Source organism: Microcaecilia unicolor, chromosome 6 (genome assembly GCF_901765095.1).
Source record: "Microcaecilia unicolor chromosome 6, aMicUni1.1, whole genome shotgun sequence".
In the NCBI taxonomy this organism is placed as follows: Eukaryota; Metazoa; Chordata; class Amphibia; order Gymnophiona; family Siphonopidae; genus Microcaecilia; species Microcaecilia unicolor.
The window spans coordinates 191,073,052-191,088,972 of NC_044036.1; the positions used below are offsets into that span (position 1 = coordinate 191,073,052).

Below are 15,921 nucleotides of genomic sequence, written 5' to 3' on the forward strand. Positions count from 1 at the left end.
TATTATGTTAGCTCACCATTTCAACCCCTTGGTTGTATATTCAATGTATTATAAATTAGAATTTAAACTAATTTTGACTAGGTCTCTGTTTTTATCCCAGGTTAGGGACTGGAAATGCTGCTGCAGTAGTACTCGGAGCCCCTTGGGATAAAAAAGTGCTCTGGTAGCACTCTCACAGGACACTTGGGGCAATTCTATAAAGTACAGCAGAATGCAGCATACACAGTGATTTGCAACGGCATCTGGACTCACAGATTTCCTGACATAAATTGACATTTAGGTTTGCCCAGTTATGTCAGTCCCTGTCAATGGTAAAATGTATGCACGTAAATGATAGTTTCTGTTTCATCACCAAAGAATCAATCAAGACTAATGGGCTATGCCCATCAGCCAGAAGGTGAAGAGAGCTTAATTGAGCTGTGCCTTTATAGTACCTTTTAAATATCAAGCCAGCAGATTAATTTATGCGGTGGTGAGTACTGCTAACTTTTTTCTTTCTTTTTTTTTTTTTATGGTGGCTGACTTGCTTAAATGTTGTGGGAACCTGCGAACAGTGTCTAGGATGTGCTCCATTTGTAATCACCCTCCTGACAATCAAGACATGACATACTTCAAACCCTTTGCCAGGTCACGGCACAGAGCAGTTGAGGGGCAGTCTCTTGCAGTTTTGGCAGGTGCAGCCGTGATGACCACAGACTTGGCAGCCATTTTAGAGCCCATTGCTCTTTTGATTCCTGTGGTACCCTCGGTTTAACTTTAATACACCCTTGGGCTGGTTCTGCTGCTTTGGACAGCATTCAAACTTCTGCTATGGAGCCCTTTTTTGCCAGAATTTGTTCTACTTATTCATCAAGCATACCTTTTTCTTTTTTGAACGCTCCCAGGGGCACCATATTGCAAAAAAAGCATTAATTACAATCTTTTAGAGAGCTTGAAGTTTCTGTGACTTCTGGTCGTTGTTCTGATGAAGCCCTTTCAGTTACTTCAGAGCATTCCCTTTCTCATGATGTGGGGGAAGGGCAGCAGCTAGACTTTTCTTGAAAGAAGTGTTGCCTGGTTTTATTTCCAAAGCCTTGGACATGCTTAATTTTTTTCACCCACTACTTAATCCTCTACTGTGGCTCCTTCTATTATGTCAAGTACTAAAGTCTCCTAGAGCATGTCATGTTCATGAGGCTATGCAGAAGTTAATTTAAGCACAGTGGGATGTTCCTGATGCTAGGCTTAAGGTTGTAAGAACCATGTCATTGCTTTACCTTATCCTTTCCTGTGAGACTGAGAAGTTTACCTTGCCTAAAGTAAATGCTTTGATTGCAGCAGTCACAAAGAAACTATGCTTGATTCGGGCCAGTCTCCCCCCCCCCCACCCGTCGGCCAAGATTGATTAAGAGTGGGGTCAGCCACGTCATTGAGATCTCCGCCTAGTATGACAGGCACTTCTCCCAAGTGCTGGGCAGACTTCTACGTTCTGTGCCCTGAGAATGACAAGGACAAATAAAACTCGGCTATACAAATAAAGTATTGCATATCAAGTAAAATGAGTTTATCTTGTTGAGCAGACTGGATGGACCGTAGAGGTCTTTATCTACTGTCACTTACTATGTTACTCATGGATCCAGCGAATTGTTTGAACAAAAAATGCCTTCTCATAGGTATTGGGCACATATATATTACATAATAGAAAGGGCTGGCGTTCCAGCACCACAGAGGCCAAAACAAACCTGCCCTCCAGGTCTAATAACCTGCTTAGTTTCCACTTGCAAGCCCTTTCTAATTAGGATCACCAAACACCCCCCTCCTGCCAACCACCAGGGAACCAAAGATCTCGCCAACCCACCAGCGGTTCAGCTTGGCATGTTCCGCCGCAGAAAGGTGGGTCTCCTGCAAAAATGCTATGGAGACTTTCTGGTCATTGAGAGACTTTAAGAGCTTTTGTTGTTTAATTGGGGAGTGTATTCCTCTGACATTACAAGTAGTAGTAACCTGAAGTGTAGTCATGTCGCTAAGTAAGCAAGTAAAAAAGATACAGCTTAAACCTCTTGCAGAAACTGAAACAAATATGTGTTCCAAGGGGGGTGTCTGTCTCCACCCCCCCGCCCCCCCACCCCCAGAGAGATTACTTCGGAGAAAATACAAATATACGATAAAACAGACTAAAAGACTACATTACAAAACAATAATAGGACCAAACTACAAAGACACACACAAACTCTTCAACCTTGTGAACAAACTGTTAGACACCATACCAGTCACAAACAACGGCAAAGACATACCAGATGTGGACAACCTTGCAAAATAGTTCAAGGAGAAAATTATACAATTACGACTCAAAATACCCGCTAGCCCTATTGAATACGCCACACTTCTAGATTGTCTAGATCCAGAAGAAGGAACATACCCAGCAGACAGAACCTATAAAAACACCAAAATTAAACCTTCCAATATCAGAAACACTAAAAATCCTTGGACGTCACTATCGACCGCCACTTAACACTCGAAACCCATGCAAACAATACAACCAAAAAGATGTTCTACTGCATGTGGAAACTGAAAAGAATAAGACCATTCTTCCCAAGATCCATCTTTCGCTGCCTAGTGCAATCCCTCGTACTAAGCCATCTGGATTACTGCAACTCACTATACGCAGGTTGCAAAGAGCAAGTACTGAGGAAACTTCAGACAGCCCAGAATACAGCAGCCAGACTCATCTTCGGAAAACCAAAATATGAAAGTGCAAAACCCTTACGAGAGAAGCTACACTGGCTTCCACTCAAGGAACGCATTACTTTTAAAGTATGCACATTAATCCACAAAATCATTCACGGCAAAGCTCCAGCCTACATGTCTGAGTTAATAGACTTACCACCCAGAAATGCCAAAAGATCATCCCGAACTTTCCTCAACCTCCACTTCCCTAATTGCAAGGGCGTAAAATACAAGACGCTACACGCGTCAACCTTTTCTCACGTGGGCACGCAGTTCTGGAACGCACTGCCGTGCAACCTGAGAACGATCTACGAGCAAACCTCCTTCCGTAAATTATTGAAGACCCATCTTTTTGAAAAAATTTACGGAAAGAACCAAAACACATAAAGTCCACACTCACTGTTCACTAATGCATCAATACATCCACTTCTGAACTCTCATCCCCCGTAATCTCACCTCACTCATACCTTTACTCACAGAAATATGTATACCATACATAATGCCCTTTTAGCTTCCCGCTGTCTCCTTCCAATGTTTCAAGGTTTTGTTCCAGTGTATATTCCTTAACAATACTTTGATTGTCTTGCATAACTCTTCACAATGTAATCCATAACCAAGTTGTAACAAATTGTATTTCCATCATTCATATCGTATTGTAAGCCACACTGAGCCCGCAAAAAGGTGGGAAAATGTGGGATACAAATGCAATAAATAAATAAATAAAGGAGATCTACCAGATCTGAGTAATAAAGAGCAACTCTGGAAGCAGTCAGGCATCTCACACACCCAAATCCCATCCCCTCCCCCACTCCTACTCCCTTCTCTCGAAGTCCCATCCAACCCCTAAACCCTGCATGTTCCACATTCATTTGTGAAGCACCCCCAGCATGAGTCCAGGGTAACCCTGTAGCTGAACTGGAGCAATTTCTCCTTAACTCCTCCCACCCCTGCAAGTGGCATCGATGGAACAAACCTGCACTAAAGCGGCACTGCTAAGTAAAAGAGAAAAAAAATCAAATCAGGCTGTGTGAAAATTGGCTTTCCGGGCACATGGAGTCTGGGTTACTGAACTGGATCAACACAAATGGTGCCTAGGCTGCCACCTGAATGCCACGCCCACCGCCCTCAGGCAGAGTAGTCCACTAATCCAGTCTCGGAGAGATGTCCAACAGTGCCTTGCAACCAAGGGTCCAGGGGCCAGATCATTAGCGTCTGCATTGACCACTATCATGATAGCACTTCCTCCCTTGCCTCTTTCCTCTGGGCATCTGCCAGAGTCATGGATGAGGAGACGAAAGAAGAAGAAAAAAAGTTTCACATCTTTAAGCTCTATTCAGTAGTCAATGGAGAAGCACTTAGTCCTTCTGTTGTGCTGCCACCATTCTGTCCACGTATACACTCGCCTCTTCAGCCTGGTCAAAGAATTGGACATGGCCATTATCATCTAATTTGGGTTTTGCCGGGTAGAGAAATCTAAATCTGAATTTCAAACCAAACAGTTTAGAACACAAAGGAGCAAATGCTTTTTGCGCTGCCGATACTTTGGCAGAGTAATCCTGAAAGCACAAGATCCTGGAATTTTGGTATTCCAATTGGGTGCCCATCCACAGGGCTTGCAGGATTTCCATTTTGTGAGCGTAGTTGAGTACTCTGAAAATTACTACTCGGGGACGATCAGCTCCTTCACTGCCCTGTTCCAGCCTATGCACTTTCTCCACCCTAAATGCGCTGGCCAATTCTGTGAGGGATAGCACTTTTGGAGCCAGGATTACAGAAATTTCCGTAAGTCTCGGTCAGAGAGCGATTTCTGGGAAGCTTACCAGCCTGAGATTGTTGCAGCAGGATTGATTTTCCAGGTCCTCCAATTTTGATTCCAGTTTAGCTAGGTGGGTAAGTATTCGCGGTTGCTCCACTGTCACTTGCTGTACAGTGTCTTTGATTCTCCCTACACACTGTTGTACTGTCTGAAGCTCCGCTGTCAGAGTCACATAACTCTCTTCCATCCCGTCCAGTTTATCTAGTTTAAGCTGAAGCTTTCTGCCCACCGCCTGTTCCAATGCAGACTTCACTGCTGCGGTTATCTCCGCTGCCCACTGGGAGCTAGGCATCGGGGAAGATGACATTCTTTTGTCTGCCATCTTTGTTTCATTCACCCAGCCCTTCTCCTTGAGCTCTCTCTGAACGGTTTTGGAGGCCATCCACTCTCCAAACCGAGAGGAATATTCGGGTAAACAAGTCCTGCGTACTCGGGCTGCTTTTCTCTCACACTGCTCGGGAGGGGGGGGGGGGGGGGGAAGATGTTCCAGAGAGGAGATTACATCAGGTACTCCGGAGCAGTGATCCACTGTTGCCTCACTACTCCATGACCCAACCGGGAAATTATAGACCGGTGAGTCTGACGTCAGTGCCGGGGAAAATGGTAGAGGCTATTATTAAAAACAAAATTACAGAGCACATCCGAGGACATGGATTACTTGAGACCAAGTCAGTACGGCTTGGGGAAATCTTGCCTGACCAATTTACTTCAATTCTTTGAAGGAGTAAACAAACATGTGGACAAAGGGGAACCGGTTGATATTGTGTATCTGGATTTTCAAAAGGCGTTTGACAAGGTACCTCATGAAAGGCTACAGAGGAAATTGGAGGGTCATGGGATAGGAGGAAATGTCCTATTGTGGATTAAAAACTGGTTGAAGGATAGGAAACAGAGAGTGGGGTTAAATGGTCAGTATTCACAATGGAGAAGGGTAGTTAGTGGGGTTCCTCAGGGGTCTGTGCTAGGACCTCTGCTTTTTAATATATTTATAAATGATTTAGAGATGGGAGTAACTAGCGAGGTAATTAAATTTGCTGATGACACAAAGTTATTCAAAGTTGTTAAATCGCGACAGGATTGTGAAAAATTACAAGAGGACCTTACGAGACTGGGAGACTGGGCAGCTAAATGGCAGATGACGTTTAATGTGAGCAAGTGCAAGGTGATGCATGTGGGAAAAAAGAACCCGAATTATAGCTATGCCATGCAAGGTTCCACGTTAGGAGTTACAGACCAAGAAAGGGATCTGGGTGTCGTCGTCGATAATACGCTGAAACCCTCTGCTCAGTGTGCTGCTGCGACTAGGAAAGCGAACAGAATGTTGGGTATTATTAGGAAAGGTATGGAAAACAGGTGTGAGGATGTTATTATGCCGTTGTATCGCTCCATGGTGCGACTGCACCTTGAGTATTGTGTTCAATTCTGGTCGCCGCATCTCAAGAAAGATATAGTAGAATTGGAAAAGGTGCAGCGAAGGGCGACTAAAATGATAGCGGGGAATGGGACAACTTCCCTATGAGGAAAGATTAAGGAGGCTAGGGCTATTCAGCTTGGAGAAGAGACGGCTGAGGGGAGACATGATAGAGGTATATAAAATAACGAGTGGCGTGGAACAGGTGGATGTGAAGCGTCTGTTCACGCTTTCCAAAAATACTAGGAGTAGGGGGCATGCGATGAAACTACAGTGTAGTAAATTTAAAACAAATCTGAGAGAAGTTTTCTTCACCCAACGTATAATTAAACTCTGGAATTCATTGCCGGAGAAAGTGGTGACGGTGGTTAGCTTAGCAGAGTTTAAAAGGGGGTTGGACAGTTTCCTAAAGGACAAGTCTATAAACCGCTACTAAATGGACTTGGGAAACATCCACAATTCCAGGAATAACATGTATAGAATGCTTGTACGTTTGGGAAGCTTGCCAGGTGCCCTTGGCCTGGATTGGCCGCTGTCGTGGACAAGATGCTGGGCTCGATGGACCCTTGGTCTTTTCCCAGTATGGCATTACTTATGTACTTATGTATTTATCTTTTTATAGTACAAAGGTGCTTAGCTTGAATAGAGGTATCTACGGCAAGAAGAGAGGGTGTCTGTATAATAATAAATTGCCCCAACTAGGATCCAAGTTTCACCATAAATAGGGCTTCATCAGAGGCTTTGCTTTGCAAACTAAAAAGCAAAAACAAAATGAAGAATCAAATATGTTTTCAAAATTAATAATCTCAAACTGTCCCATAGAGCTATCAGGCCAAAGAATACACCCGACTCTGCCTCACTCCCAGATGGCATCATCGTTCAGCATTCAAAACAACCACATAAAATTCAGACTGGTCCACTCCACCTCCTTGTTTAAACCCCTAGGCATCACTGTTCCCTATTCAAAAATATAGCGTTGTTTCTCTCGCAGCAAAGCGTAAATCAGAGAGGTTATGATGATGTCTCCAATGAAAAACTGGAGGTGCTTCAACCACTTAATGGCGTATATTACTTAAATGTTCTATAATTCTTTTAATGGAACGTTTTGTTTGACCAATATAATATTGTTTGTTCTATCCTTATGTTCCAACTACTGGAGTTGCCATCAAAGCCCACTCCAGCCTTTCTGAATCTGTCTTGTCCTTTGTGGGATGCAAACCATAAAAGTCTGCCCAGCACTGTACCTCGCGTTCCAAAATACAGGAGTTTCCATTGAAGCTCTCTGAAGCCTATTCTCCGAGGGCAAGCAGGCTGCTTGTTCTCACATGTGGGTTGACGTCCGCGTCAGCCCAGGAATCAGCATTTTGCCAGCAAAATAAAACAAAATGTTGCTAGAGTCTTCTAGCACGCAAATCGCACGCACTGCTCATGCGCGGACGACTTCTCGCCCGTCGCGTGAGCGTGCTTCCTCAGTTTTTTCTTGTCCGCGGCGGAGAGACAGTGTTTCTACACTTCTCTTCGATTTTGGCCCAGGGGAAAGAGTCTCGACGACGAGTTCATTTACTTTCATTTTTATTTTTCATTCTTAAAAAAAAAAAAAAAAAGTCTCCCGTATTTTTCTAGGTTTTAGACACCTGTTTTATAAGTTTTCTTTCTTTTTCGATGCGGCCAACTTTCAGGCTGCACGGCCGGGTTCTTTCCTTTCTTTTGTGTCCCTTTTTCTTTCTTTTCGAGGCACAAACGCATTTTTTTATTTTGCCAAAGCCGTTTTCCCTTCCATGTCATCGAAGACACCCAGCGGCCTCAAGCGTTGTATGCAGTGCAACCGGACTATCTCAGGTACCGATACCCATGCCTGGTGTATCCAGTGCCTTCGGCTCGACCATAGCCCAACCGCTTGTAGTCTGTGTCTTCGTATGAAGAAACGGACTCAAGTGTCTTGAGAAGCCCAACGAGAAAAACTTTTTGGGGGCTCAGTCCGGTCCTTCGACGTCGGCATTGACATCGGTACCTAGGTCGGCGGCATCGACATCAACATCAACAGGAGCATTGACGTCGGGAAGAAAGGTAATGGCTGCTGAGAGACCAAATCGCGCTGGAAGCAGTGAGGCATCAAGTGGGTCTCCACCTGCCTCGAGGCCTCCTGTTATGCAAGCCCCCCGGAACCGACCTTCGTCGGACTCGGCCCCGAGAAAACGTAAGGATTCCACGTCTTCCTCATCGGTACCGAGGAGTCTCGATGACGGGCGTCGAGCGAAGGCGAAGAAGCACTGTCATCGTTCTCCTTCGACACATGGTACCGGGAGCTCCGGAACATAGAGAGAGTTGGCACCCGAGAAGCGTCGGCGCCAAGAGGATCGCTCCCCCTCGATACAGGAGGTGCCGATGTGTCAGTCCCCTAGCAGCCCAGTACCTGCTCCCGAGCCTCCACAGATTCTGACACCTCCTGTTCCACCGACCCCGCAGCCTTCTCCGATGGCGGCTCTCGACGAGCGCATCCGGGCCTTGTTTCGAGAACTTCTGGAGGGACTGCTACGACAGTCAGCTTCGGTGTCAGGGGTGCTTGCGCATTCTGTACCTGCTGCTGCAGCAGTGTCTGGCCCTTTGCCTGCGGTGAGGTCCCCAACCGCGATGCCGCCTGCCACCCAGGTCGACTCCCCTTCGACGTCAGTGGAGGGATTTTCGCCGCAGTCGGACGGGGCATTGGCCTCTTCACATCGCCATAGAGGACATCATTCCTCGGCATCAAGGCAGGTTCATTGTCGATGCACCTTAACTCAGGTTCTATCCAATACTGAGCAGGAGCGTTCGTGGGAGTCGGAAGAGGATTCCAGGTACTTCTCTTCTGATGAGTCCTTTAGGATTTCCTCTGATCCTTCCTCTCTGCCAGAAAAGAGACTATCTCCACTGGAGAGTCTGTCCTGTTCCTCTTTTGTCCGGGAAATGGCTACGGCTATTCCCTTCCCTGTGGAAATTGAGGATGAGCCCAGGACTGAGATGCTCAAGGTCCTGGATTATTCTTCTCCTCCTAAAGAGGCTATGTCAGTTCCTTTGCATAAGATACTGAAGGAAGTCCTTCTGCAAAACTGGTCAGCCCCTCTGTCTGGCCCCGTGGTCCTGGAAAAACTGAATCCCAGTATCGGATCCACGGTGAACCTGGGTTGATGAGGTCTCAGTTACCCCACAATTCCATGGTGGTGGACTCCGCCCTCAAGAGAGCCAGGACTATGCTTTGGCGCCCCCGGGCAGAGAGACTAGAACTCTTGACTCTTTTGCGAGGAAGACGTACCAGGCCGCTATGCTCACTGCCAAGATTCAGTCAACAGCTCTTCACTAGCGTGCACTTGCGGGACTCGATATGGCAACTGTCAAGCTTGGTTGATACACTCCCTACGGAGCTGGCCGAGCCTTTTCGCCAGCTGGTCAGGCAGCAGAAGGAGTGTCTTGACACTTTCGACGTGGCATCTAGAGTTGCTGCTCAAGGTATAGTGATGCGCAGACTCTCATGGCTGCGTGTCTGTGACCTGGATCATTCTGTCTAGCAGCGGATGGCAGATGTTTCTTGCCGGGGGGGGGGGATAATCTTTTTGGTGAAAAAGTAGACAATCTAGTTGATCAGATCAAGAAGCCTAATGATGCTATGGATTCTCCCACCGGATGTCTTCTGCTACTGCCTCCTCATCTAGGAGGTTTTTTGGTGGGAGGAGGAGTGCTCCCTATTCCTATTCTAGGCGTAGGTACACTCCTGCTTCTCGGCAGCCTGCCCAGGCTCAACCCCAGAGCGCTCGTTCTCGTCAACAGCGTGCGACTAAGGCCCGTACTGCTCCCCAGCAGAAGCAAGGGACGGGTTTTTGACTGGCTTCAGTCAAGAATAGCCTCAATAAAAGTGTCCGTACCAGACGACTTACCGGTTGGAGGGAGGATGATAAATTTCACCAGCGGGTGGTCTCTTATAACCTCCAACCGGTGGATTCTTCAAATAGTCCGGTTAGGATACATTCTCAGTCTGGAATCCAAACCTCCAAATTGTCCATCGGTAGCTCAATCTTACAGTTCCCAGCACAAGCAGGTACTTGCAGAAGAACTCTCCGCCCTTCTAAAGGCCAGTGCGGTCGAACCCGTTTCACCTGGGGAAGAAGGACTGGGATTCTATTCCAGGTACTTCCTTGTGCAAAAGAAAACAGGGGGGATGCGTCCCATCCTAGACCTAAGGGCCCTGAACAAATTTTAGTTCAAGAAAAGTTCAGTATGGTTTCCCTGGGCACCTTTCTTCCCATGTATCAACAGAACAATTGGCTGTGCTCTCTGGACTTTAAGGATGCTTACACACATCTCGATCATTCCAGCTCACAGGAAGTATCTTCAATTTCGGCTGGGAACTCAGCACTTTCAGTACTGTGTGCTGCCTTTTGGTCTGGCATCTGCACCCAGAGTATTCATAAAGTGCCTGGTGGTAGTCGCAGCGTCGCTACGCAGACTGGGAGTGCATGTGTTCCCTTATCTCGACGATTGGCTGGTGAAGAGCACCTCGAAGGCAGGCTCTCAGCAGTCCATGCGAATGATTATTCAGGTGCTAGAACTACTGGGGTTTGTGATCAATTACCCCAAGTCCCATCTCACTCCAGTGCAAACGTTGGAATTCATTGGAGCCCTGTTGAACACGAAGACAGTGCGAGCTTATTTTGCCGAGACAAGGGCAGACAACCTCCTGTCCCTGGTGTCCACAGTTTGAGCGTCTCAACAGATCACGGCTCGGCAGATGTTGAGACTTCTGGGGCACATGGCCTCCACAGTTCATGTGACTCCCATGTCACGTCTACACATGAGATCGGCTCAATGGACCCTAGCTTCCCAGTGGTACCAAGCTGCGGGGAGCCTAGAGGATGTAATCCAACTGTCCACCGACTTTCAGAATTCTCTGCAGTGGTGGGCGATTTGATCCAATCTGACCTTGGGGCGTCTATTCCAAATTCCTCAGCCGCAAAAACTGCTGACGGATGTATCCCTCTTGGGGTGGGGAGCTGATGCAGATGGGCTTCACACTCAAGGAGCCTGGTCCTTTCAGGAAACAGGTCTTAAGATCAATCTCCTGGAATTGCGAGCGATCTGGAACGCTCTAAAGGCTTTCAGAGACCGGCTGTCAAATCAAATCATATTGATTCAGACAATCAGGTTGCCATGTATTACGCCAACAAGCAGGGGGGCACCAGATCTTGCCCTCTGTGTCAGGAGGCCATCCAGATGTGGCTTTGGGTGTGCCGTCATGGCATGTTTCTGCAAGCCACTTACCTGGCAGGCGTAAACAACAGTCTGGCAGACAGGCTGAGCAGTATAATGCAACCTCTCAAGTGGTCATTGAACATGGGAGTAATCCGCAAGATCTTCCGAGCATGGGGCACCCCCTCGGTGGATCTTTTTGCCACTCACATCAATCACAAGGCCCCTCAGTTCTGTTCCAGGCTTCAGGCCCATGACAGACTAGCGTCAGATGCCTTTCCTACATTGGGGAACAGGCCTTCTGAATGCGTATCCTCCCATAACTCTATTAGGGAAGAATTTGCTGAAACTCAAGTAAGACTGCAGAACCATGATTCTGATTGCGCCCTTCTGGCCACGTCAGATTTGGTTCCCTCTACTTCTGTCCTCCGAGAAACCGTGGAATGTTTTCCATCACTCAGAACGAGGGGTCGCTTCTACATCCCAACCTCCAGTTTCTGGCTCTCACGGCCTGGATGTTGAGAGCTTAGAATTTGCCTCTTTGGGTCTTTCAGAAGGTGTCTCCCGTGTCTTGCTTGCTTCCAGAAAAGATTCCACAAAGAGGTGTTACTCTTTCAAATGATTTGCCGTCTGGTGTGACAGCCAAGGCTCTAGATCCTCTTTCTTGTCCTACACGGACCCTGCTTGAATACCTTCTACACTTATCAGAGTCTGGTCTCAAGACCAACTCTGTAAGAGTTCACCTTAGTGCGATTAGTGCTTATCATCGCCGTGTAGAGGGTAAGCATATCTCTGGACAGCCTTTAGTTGTTCGCTAAATGAGAGGTTTGCTTTTGTCAAAGCCCCCGGTCAAGCTTCCACCAGTGTCATGGGATCTCAGCGTTCTCACCCAGCTGATGAATGCTCCTTTTGAGCCACTGAATTCCTGCCATGTGAAGTACTTGACCTGGAAGGTCATTTTCTTGGTGGCTGTTACTTCAGCTCGTAGGGTCAGTGAGCTTCAGGCCTTAGTAGTGCTTGCACCTTATATCATTTTTCATCACGGCAGGGTAGTCCTCCGCACACACCCTAAGTTCCTGCCGAAGGTGGTGTCTGAGTTCCATCTGAACCAGTCAATTGTCTTGCCAACATTCCTTCCCCGTCCGCATACCCGCCCTGGTGAAAACAGATTGCATACCTTGGAGTGCAAGAGAGCATTGGCCTTTTACGTGGAATGGGCGAAGCCCTTCAGACAGTCCACCCAGTTGTTTGTTTTCTTTTGATCCCAACAGGAGGGGAGTCGCCATCAGAAAACGCACAATCTCCAATTGGCTAGCAGATTGCATTTCCTTCACTTATTCCCAAGCTGGGCTGACTCTGGAGGGTCATGCCACGGCTCATAATGTTAGAGCCATGGCTGCGTCAGTGCCTCACTTAGCCTCCATTGAGGAGATTTGCAAGGCTGCAATGTGGTCATCAGTCCACACATTCACATCTCACTACTGCCTTCAGCAGGATACCCGACGCAACAGTCGGTTTGGGCAGTCAGTGCTGCAGAATCTGTTCGCGGTTTAGAATCCAACTCCACCCCCCCTAGACCCATTTTTGTTCTGTTCCAGGCTGCACTCTCAGTTAGTTATTTATGGTTTCAGCTCAATCTATGTTATGTCCTCGCCGTTGCGAGGCCCAATTGACAAATGTTCATTGTTTTGAGTGAGCCTGGGTGCTAGGGATACCCCACATGTGAGAACAAGCAGCCTGCTTGTCCTTGGAGAAAGCAAAGATACCTGTAGCAGGTATTCTTCGAGGACAGCAGGCTGATTGTTCTCACAAACCTACCCTCCTCCCCTTTGGAGGAGTTGTTTGTTGCTTCTATGCTTTTTGATTAAACTGAGGAAGCACGCTCACGCGATGGGTGGGAAGTCGTCCGCGCACTCGCGGTGCGTGCGATTCACGCTCTAGAAGACTCTAGCAAAACTTTGTTTTATTTTGCTGGCAAAATGCCGATTCCTGGGCCAACGCAGACATCGACCCACATGTGAGAACAATCAGCCTGCTGTCCTCGGAGAATACCTACTACAGGTAAGTATCTTTGCTTCCTAAACCGGAATGCTTTATGCAGGACTCAGACCATGCAAACCAGCCCAGCACCAGCCTTAGTTGATACAGCCAGAGTTGCTATTTAAGCACTACTTGACTTGCAAACAAATATGCAACACTTTAAATTTTGGTTTTTATATCATCATTTTCTAATTAGAGATCCTCCATGTTCATCCCACACCTTTTTGAATTCTGCCACAGTTTTTGGGGGGTGGTTTCTCCACCACCTCCCTTGGGAGGGCATTCCAAGCATCAGCCACCCTCTCTGTGAAAAAGAATTTTCTGACATTACTCTTAGTCTAACATCCCGCAAACTAAACTAATATTCGAAAGGGTGACTATGATAAAATGAGGAGAATGATTAACAAGAAGCTAAAAGGATCAGCTGCTAAGGTTAGGACACTAAATCAGGCATGGACGTTATTAAAAAATACCATCTTGGAAGCCCAGACCAGATGCATTCCAAGTATTTGCAGTGGTGAAAAGAAGATAAAACAACAAGTGTGGTCAAAAGGTAAAGTAAAAGAAGCTATTACAGCCAAAAGATTGTCCTTCAAAGAATGGAAAAAGGACCCAAATGAATAAAATAAGAAGCAACACAAGCACTGGCAAGTCATATGTACATAAGTATTGGCATACTGGGAGAGACCGAAGGTCCATCAAGCCCAGCATTCTGTTTCCAACAGTGGCCAATCCAGGTCACAAATACCTGGCAAGATCCCAAAAAAGTAGAAAACATTCTTTACTGCATATCCCAGAAATAGTGGATTTTCCCCAAGACCATTTAATACTGGACTATGGACTTTTTTTTTAGGAAGCCGTACAAACCTTTTTAAAACTCCACTAAACTAACCGCCTTTACCACATTCTCTGGCAACAAATTCCAGAGTTTAATTACACGTTGAGTTAATGGAAGCGGTGCAAAGAAAAGCTACGAGAATGGTATGGGATTTGCGTTACAAGACGTATGAGAAGAGACTTGTGGACCTGAACATGTATACCCTGGAGGAAAGGAGAAACAGGGGTGATATGATACAGACGTTCAAATATTTGAAAGGTATTAATCCGTAAACGAACCTTTTCCAGAGATGGGAGGGCGGTATAACGAGAGGACATGATATGAGAGTGAAGGGGGGCAGACTCAAGAAAAATGTCAGGAAGTATTTTTTCACGGAGAGAGTGGTAGATACTTGGAATGCCCTCCCGCGGGAGGTGGTGGAGATGAAAACGGTAGCGGAATTCAAGCATGCGTGGGATAAACATAAAGGAATCCTTTGCAGAAGGAATGGATCCTCAGAAGCTTAGCCGCTGGTGTTTGGGTGGTGGGGCTAGTTCTGGGCAAGACTTCTACGGTCTGTGTCCTGAAAATGGCAGATACAAATCAAGGTAAGGTATACACAAGAAGTAGCACATATGAGTTTATCTTGTTGGGCAGACTAGATGGACCATGCAGGTCTTTTTCTGCCGTCATCTACTATGTTACTATGTTCTAAAAACAATGGGATAAATGTGCTTGACACTTAAATTCATCTATTGTAGTACAAAGTCTCTTCAGTCTTAGCCTTTGTCTGATGGGGGTATTATCATGATTCAAGAAGATGCTTAGGATGTGCACTTCCTTTAGGTAGATAATTATTTGTCTGTAGACTTTAAAAAAAAAAAAAAAAAGAGGTGAAAGACCCAAATCGGTAGAAAATATTAATGTCCAAAAAAATAATTTGACTCACTTTTCCATTGTAAATTGTATATCCAGATTAGTCGTTTAACCAAACAAATTCTTCTAACAGAATCACAGTCCTAGACCAAATAATAGTGTCTGCCAGAAGATGGATTTGGTTAAGACATTGGGCAGCTGATGTCTATTCTAAGACTTATCTAGCTAAATTGCCTTTTTGAGGCAAATTGTTTGGTGAAGACCTTGAAAATTTATTAAAGGACCTTGATGACTCTAAATCTCAGCATTTGGCAGAGGATAAACCTCCATTTCAGACCTCTACATTTTGTCTGCAAGATCCTACAGACCAGGCAGGTAAATCTGGTGGTTCTGACTCCCAAAAATCACGACTCCAGCAGCATCAGCCCTTTCAACAAGATAAAGGGGCTTATTTTCAAAGCACTCAAAAAGTTCCATAGGTTTAATAGTGCTTTGAAAATACATCTCAAAAGGAACTCTCCATCCAATCCAAGACCCCCCTCCTTATTTCATTCTGCGTAATGATGGGATTTAGGTCCTTTCTTTGTTCATCACAATTGGAAGAAGTCTTTCCCAATTTTACGAGGAGTGGACCAAAATAACATCGGACCAGTGGGCCTTAGACATAAGGGACGGTTACAAGCTAGAATTCTGTCATCCCATTGTGATTTTATTTAGTCTCCATACAAAGCTCAAGTGTTGAGAGCTGTAAGGTCTATCTTGCAGGCACTCCTCCAATTGGGAGCGGTTCAGCATGTTCCTTTGCAAGAATTGAGGTACTGGAAGATACTCCATTAATTTTGTGGTTCCCAAAAAGGGAGTTTTGTTTTTGTCCAGTGTTAAATTTATGTTTGTTTTTTTTATTTTCACATACCGCACTATCAAACACAGTACTAAAAGAAGAGTCATAAGTTCTAAAAGTACAGCAGAATGGAAACATTACATTCAATAATTACTTCGGTTCAGCCCAGAGAATTTCTAACCTCATTAGGTGTGCTT

The 15,921-nt window shown here is 45.9% G+C and overlaps 1 protein-coding gene across 2 annotated transcripts in view; it reads left to right on the top strand.

The window, feature by feature from the left end:
• EMC3 (ER membrane protein complex subunit 3) overlaps positions 1-15,921 on the top strand; it is a 160,181-nt gene that overhangs the window by 93,641 nt on the left and 50,619 nt on the right. The gene's annotated exons all lie outside the window — the stretch shown is intronic.